The following is a 7,127-nucleotide window of genomic DNA, read 5'->3' as shown; positions in this document are numbered from 1 at the left end:
ATGTTTTTTTACTGGTGCACAAAATGAACCGTGCATGAACATCACCTTGTTCAAACAACAAAACCAACACAGTGCATAAACTCACAACAAATTACACACCTGCAAATCAGTGTGACTTCTGCTGTTGCCGTATCCGTAATACGCCGATAGGGAGAAGTTTTTATTTACACGATGAGTCGGGTGTGTCTTGACCTCCGCCGAACCCCTGAGCCCGACTCACCGAACCCCTAGGATTCGATCAAAACCCAGGTTAAGAACCACTGCTCTAAAGTCTGAACATCATTATGACACACATTGCATTTTACGCCACATATTTTATGTCTTGAATATAAAATCCAATATTTTTAAAAACTGTATATCGGTATCATTGATTGATTGATGTTGAGGTCAAAAGTCACACAAGCAACAGTGACGGAGGCGACACAACTATATTGCTCAGTCAGTACTTTGTTTAAGAGGACCAGCAGGACCTACTGGACTAGGACACAGGTCGTGCGCACACACACAAACACACACACACACACGCACGCACGCACGCACACACACACAAACACGCGCCTTCTTGAGACCTCCGAAAAATGCCACCCTTTCTAGATATATAAAGATGTGTATTTACAACATCAATAATAAACACATACTATGCAAATATAAAAAAGGTAAGCTTTTAATTATTGTTTTTTTTTGTAGAATTTTTTGTTTGTAATTGGTTTTTAATCTTCATTATTTACAGACGGTATTTATTTTAATTTTTTTAATTCATTTTGGCCAAAGGGGGCGCATTTCAATTTCTTACACACACTTGTTATTACATATGTTGGCCAGAGGGGGAGCACTTCAGATGTTTACGCACACTTGTTATTTCATATGTTGACCAGAGGGGGAGCAATTTTAAAACTGACTCACAGTCAATTTGAAAAATCCCCTCCTTTTTGGGACCACCCTAATTTTGAGAGATTTCACCACCAGGGGTGCAAATGAGACATTCTCTATTAGATGCAATGGTTTTCCGTATTGGGACCAGGATTTCGGTCCTAACTTGTTCACCGGTCCTCATATGGAAGCTACTTTTCCTTGTTGATGTCTCAAGAAGGGTAGAAATACAAGAACACACACACACCATACCATACCATACCATACCATACCATACCATACCATACCATACCATACCAACTTTATTTATAAAGCCCTTTAAAAACAACCACAGCTGAAGAACAAAGGACTGTACACCACAAATAAGTAGAGGCAAAGGACAGACTAAAAAATAACATTTAAAACAGAAATAAAATAAACATTGAAAAAGCAAATACTAATTACCCTAAGAACAAACACACACACACACAGACACACACACACACATACACACACTGTATGAATGTTGTCATTAAAAGTCCTGAGGTCACTGATGATGATGAAAATGACTCAATGGATGAAGGATAAAAATGAAGATGATTAAAGAATAAGATGAAAGTAAAGATGATGAAGAGGATAAGCGTGATGATGAAGCCCACGGACCTTGGACGAATGTGGTAGGGCATACATGTCATCACAGACTATAAAGCCACCCCTCGTCCCTGTGACAACAACATCAGCTTTCTCAACGACCTCAACAACCACTTTGCGAGATTTGAGGCACTTAACACCACTCCGGCGAGGAAATCCATCCCTTGCCCTGATGAGCAGCCGCTCAACCTGGACACAGGGGATGTCCGGAGTACCCCGAGGAGAGTGAACACCCAGAAAGCAGCGGGACCTGATGACATCCCAGGCAGGGTGCTTAGGGGATGTGCAGACCAGCTCGCTGGGGTTCTCACAGACATCTTCAACACCTCGCTGACCCAGGCTGTGGTACCATGTTTTAAGATGGCCCCAATCATTCCAGTACCTAAAAAACCCACAATCTCCTCCCTCAATGATTACCGCCCCGTGGCAGTCACCGCCATCATAATGAAGTGCTTTGAGAGGCTGGTAAAGGAACACATTTGTCAGGCTCGTCCCTGACAGTTTGGTTAAGTTTTAGTTTTTCCTCTGTGTCTATTTCCTGTCAGCACTCTTATTTTGGTTAAGTTTCCTGTTTGTTTCTCTGAGTGCTGTGTTCCCTCAGCTGTGGCTGATTGGCACCTGGCCACACCTGGTGTCAATCAGCCAGCTGCTATTTAGACGTGCTTTGCACTCCAGTCAGTGCTGGAGTATTGTCGCTAAGACTTGTCGGTGTCAGTGTAGCTGTATGCGATAGCGGTAAGTTGTATTCTGTAGCTGTTTGTAGCTTGCTGTCTTTTTGTTCCTCGTCTTCTAGTTCCTGATTTCCTGACATCCTGTTTCCGGTCTCCTGGTTCCTGGTTTGTGTTTTCTTTATTTCATGGACATTAAACCATGTTTTCCTGCACCAATCCTGCCTTCTCTGCATCTTGGGGTTCGTCACCAACACAATGTGACAACATTGTCTCGAGACTTCTCCCACATTCGACCCATACTAGTTTGCTTATCGCCCTAACCGCTCCACAGAGGACGCCATCTCCTCTGCACTCCACCTTAGAATATCTGGAAGGAAAGGACACACACGTGCGGATGTTGTTTCTGGACTTCAGCTCAGCATTCAACACCATCATCCCACACCACTTGGTGAGGAAACTGGCCCCCCTCGGATTCAGTACTCCCCTATGCAACTGGCTGCTTGACTTCCTCACAGACAGACCCCAGTCTGTGAGAGTGGGCGCCAACATCTCCAGTGCCATCTCCCTGAGCACCGGCTCCCCCCAGGGCTGCATCCTGAGTCCGCTGCTGTTCACGTTGATGACTCATGACTGCTGCGCCAGGTCCACTACTAACCACATCGTGAATAATGCGGACGACACAACAGTAGTGGGCCTCATCCGTGACAACAACGACATGGACTACAGGATGGAGGTGAAACATCTGGTTGACTGGTGCAGAACCAACAACCTGGTCCTGAACGTCGACAAGACCAAGGAGATCATCGTTGACTTCAGGAGGCATCAGTCCAGCCACACTCCACTCTTCATCAACGGCACAGCAGTGGAGATAGTAAGCAGCACCAAGTTCTTGGGGGTGCAGATAACTGACAATATGACCTGGTCCCTGCACACTTGTAAAAAGAGCTCAGCAGCGCATGCACTTTTTGCGTTGGATGAAAAGAGCACAGCTCCCTCCCCCCATTCTCACCACATTCTACAGAGGCACTATTGAGAGCCTACTGACCAACTGCATCTCTGTCTGGACTGGAGCCTGCAGTGCCTCAGACTGGAAGTCTCTGCAGAGAGCGGTGAGGACGGCGGAAAAGATCATCAGGACTCCTAATCCTCCTATCCAGGAAATCGCAAAAAGCCGCTGCCTGACCAGGGCTCAGAAAATCTGTAGAGACTCCTCCCACCCCCACCAAGGACTGTTTTCACTGCTCGACTCTAGAAAGAGGTTCCGCAGCCTCTGTAGCAGAACCTCCAGGTTCTGTAACAGCTTCTTCCCTCAGGCCGTAAGACTCTTGAACGCATCAAAATAATCCCCTAAATTCCCCCCAAAAATGGATTAACTCGCTGGAATATAAAGACAATACAACATACATCCATAAACCTGGATGCATATGCAAAAGTGCAATATATTTATCTGTACAGTAATCTATTTATTTATATCTGCACCTTATTGCTCTTTTTTTATCCTGCACTTCAACGAGCTAATGCAGCAAAATTTCGTTCTTATCTGTACTGTAAAGTTCAAATTTGAATGACAATAAAAGGAAGTCTAAGTCTCTAATGATCATTAATATGAGGATTATGATTAAGATGGCAATTAGGATGACAATGTTAACGATGAGGATGACAATGTTTATCATGAAGACGACAACAAAGTTGAAGGTGATGATGACGACGACCGCATGCCGAGGTCAGGGTTCGCGCATGTCAAATGACCTTTGACCTCAGACATCAGCTGAACTGGAAGGAGACTGCCAGTCAGGGGGCGACTGCGAGGCCAATCCGAAGGCAGCAGCTCTGGCTTCCATCTGCTGACTCCGCAACGCGGCGACATTTGCCTCCGTTTTTGTGCCAGCAACAAGACAGACAGACAAGGAGGAGGACGGGTGTGTTGCTCAAAGCTCCCTGGGCGCACATAAAACAAACGCACACACTTAAACACACACATGCACACACACACACACACACACACACGAGACTGGAGTATTGATGGTGGAAGGTGAGAACAGTCACATGATCAACAGCGACTTTAACTTCAGTGTTTCACTGTCATCGTACTGCTGTCCTACTGTAGACGTCCTATGGTCTTACTGTACACCTACTACTGTACATGTCCGACTGTCCAGGTTTGATGTCCCAGAGGTGACCTTGTGACCCTGTGACCAGGCAGGAGGAGGACAGCGTGTTGTAAAGTCAGTGTGCTATCAGAGGACAAACAAGGGCGATAGAGCACACAGAAGCACAAAAAGAAGCCCCGCCCACTCCCCCTTTGAGCCAATCAGAAGGGTTAATATTGACACAAGCGGCTGTTGACTCCCATTAATGATTGTCAGGCTTTTATTGTGAAGGAGCACCAGCGACACGGTACAGGAAGTCGACTGTTCCATACAAATGTCCGACCGAAAGAGAGGATCAGGTCAAGACCGGGTCAAATGAACGTGGTCTCGAGTTCTGTTTTGGTTCGGTCCATAGTGGGCCTGGTGAGGCCAAGTGAGGAGACTTTTGACTTAAGTGGTACACTGGTTCACGTTGCAGCTGAAGATCCTGGAAGGTTATTCACAAGAAAAACGTTGTATATACTCAGACATGTAGTCGGAAACATAGTCAGACAAGTAGTCAGTCAGTCATGTAGTCATGTAAACAGTCATGTTAGGTGTAGGGTCTGTCAGGTAGTCACACATGCAGTCAGTCATCTAGTCAGACACGTTGTCAGTCATCTAGTCATCTAATCAGTCGTGTAGTGTCAGGTAGTCAGACATATAAACAGTAATTGTCGTCAGACATGCATCAGTCATGTAGTATGTCATTTAATCATGCAGTCAGTCTGAGTCATGTAGTGAGTCTACAGTCTGTCATGTAATCAGTCGTGTAGGGTCAGTTAGGTAGTCAGACATGTACACAGTCTTGTAGTCAGACATGCATCAGTCATGTAGTTAATTTTTAAGTCAGTTTTTTAGTCAGTCATTAAGTCAGTCATGTTCAGTCTTGTGGTCAGTCATGCATCAGTCATGTAGTCAGTCATGGAGTCAGACATGCATCAGTCATTAAGTAGGTCATGTAGTCAGTCAATAAGTAGGCCATGTTCAGTCTTGTGGTCAGTCATGCGTCATTCATTAAGTCAGACATGTACACAGTCTTGTAGTCAGACACGCATCAGTCATGTAGTCAATTTTCAAGTCTGTTTTTTAGTTAGTCATGTAGTCAGTCATTAAGTCAGTCATGTTCAGTCCTGTGGTCAGTTGTGCATCAGTCACATAGTCAGACATGCATCAGTCATGTAGTTAGTCATGTAGTCAGTCATGTTCAGTTTTGTGGTCAGTCATGCATCAGTCATGTAGTCAGTTTTTTAGTCAGTCATGTTCAGTCTTGTGGTCAGTCATGCATCAGTGATGTAGTCAGACATGCATCAGTCATGTAGTTAATCATGTAGTCAGCCATTAAGTCAGTCATGTTCAGTCTTGTGGTCAGTCATGCATCAGTCATGAAGTCAGTTTTTTAGTCAGTCATTAAGTCAGTCATGTTCAGTCTTGTGGTCAGTCATGCATCAGTCATGTAGTCAGACATGCATCAGTCATGTAGTTAATCATGTAGTCAGTCATTAAGTCAGTCATGTTCAGTCTTGTGGTCAGTCATGTAGTCAGACATGCATCAGTCATGTAGTTAATCATGTAGTCAGCCATTAAGTCAGTCATGTTCAGTCTTGTGGTCAGTCATGCATCAGTGATGTAGTCAGACATGCATCAGTCATGTAGTTAATAATGTAGTCAGCCATTAAGTCAGTCATGTTCAGTCTTGTGGTCAGTCATGCATCAGTCATGTAGTCAGTTTTTTAGTCAGTCATTAAGTCAGTCATTGTTCAGTCTTGTGGTCAGTCATGCATCAGTCATGTAGTCAGACATGCATCAGTCATGTAGTTAATCATGCAGTCAGCCATTAAGTCAGTCATGTTCAGTCTTGTGGTCAGTCATGCATCAGTCATGTAGTCAGTCATGCAGTCAGTCATGTACCGTAGTCAGTTTTTTAGTCAGTCATTAAGTCAGTCATGTTCAGTCTTGTGGTCAGTCATGCATCAGTCATGTAGTCAGACATGCATCAGTCATGTAGTTAATCATGTAGTCAGCCATTAAGTCAGTCATGTTCAGTCTTGTGGTCAGTCATGCATCAGTCATGTAGTCAGACATGCATCAGTCATGCATCAGTCATGTAGTTAATCATGTAGTCAGTCATGTTCAGTCTTGTGGTCAGTCATGCATCAGTCATGTAGTCAGACATGCATCAGTCATGTAGTCAGCCATTAAGTCAGTCATGTTCAGTCTTGTGGTCAGCCATGCGTCAGTCATGTAGTTAGTTTTTTAGTCAGTCATGTTCAGTCTTGTGGTCAGTCATGCATCAGTCATGTAGTCAGACATGCATCAGTCATGTAGTTAATCATGTAGTCAGCCATTAAGTCAGTCATGTTCAGTCTTGTGGTCAGTCATGCATCAGTCATGTAGTCAGACATGCATCAGTCATGTAGTTAATCATGTAGTCAGTCATTAAGTCAGTCATGTTCAGTCTTGTGGTCAGTCATGCATCAGTCACGTAGTCAGACATGCATCAGTCATGTAGTCAGCCATTAAGTCAGTCATGTTCAGTCATGCGTCAGTCATGTAGTCAGTTTTTTAGTCAGTCATGTTCAGTCTTGTGGTGAGTCATGCATCAGTCATGTAGTCAGTCATGCAGTCAGTCATGTACCGTAGTCAGTCATTAAGTCAGTCATGTTCAGTCTTGTGGTCAGTCATGCATCAGTCATGTAGTCAGACATGCATCAGTCATGTAGTTAATCATGTAGTCAGCCATTAAGTCAGTCATGTTCAGTCTTGTGGTCAGTCATGCATCAGTCATGTAGTCAGACATGTATCAGTCATGTAGTTAATCATGTAG

Source organism: Entelurus aequoreus, linkage group LG02 (assembly GCF_033978785.1).
Source record: "Entelurus aequoreus isolate RoL-2023_Sb linkage group LG02, RoL_Eaeq_v1.1, whole genome shotgun sequence".
Classification (NCBI taxonomy): domain Eukaryota; kingdom Metazoa; phylum Chordata; class Actinopteri; order Syngnathiformes; family Syngnathidae; genus Entelurus; species Entelurus aequoreus.
The sequence above is the reverse complement of the archived record's forward strand: the minus strand, read 5'-3'. Positions refer to the sequence as shown.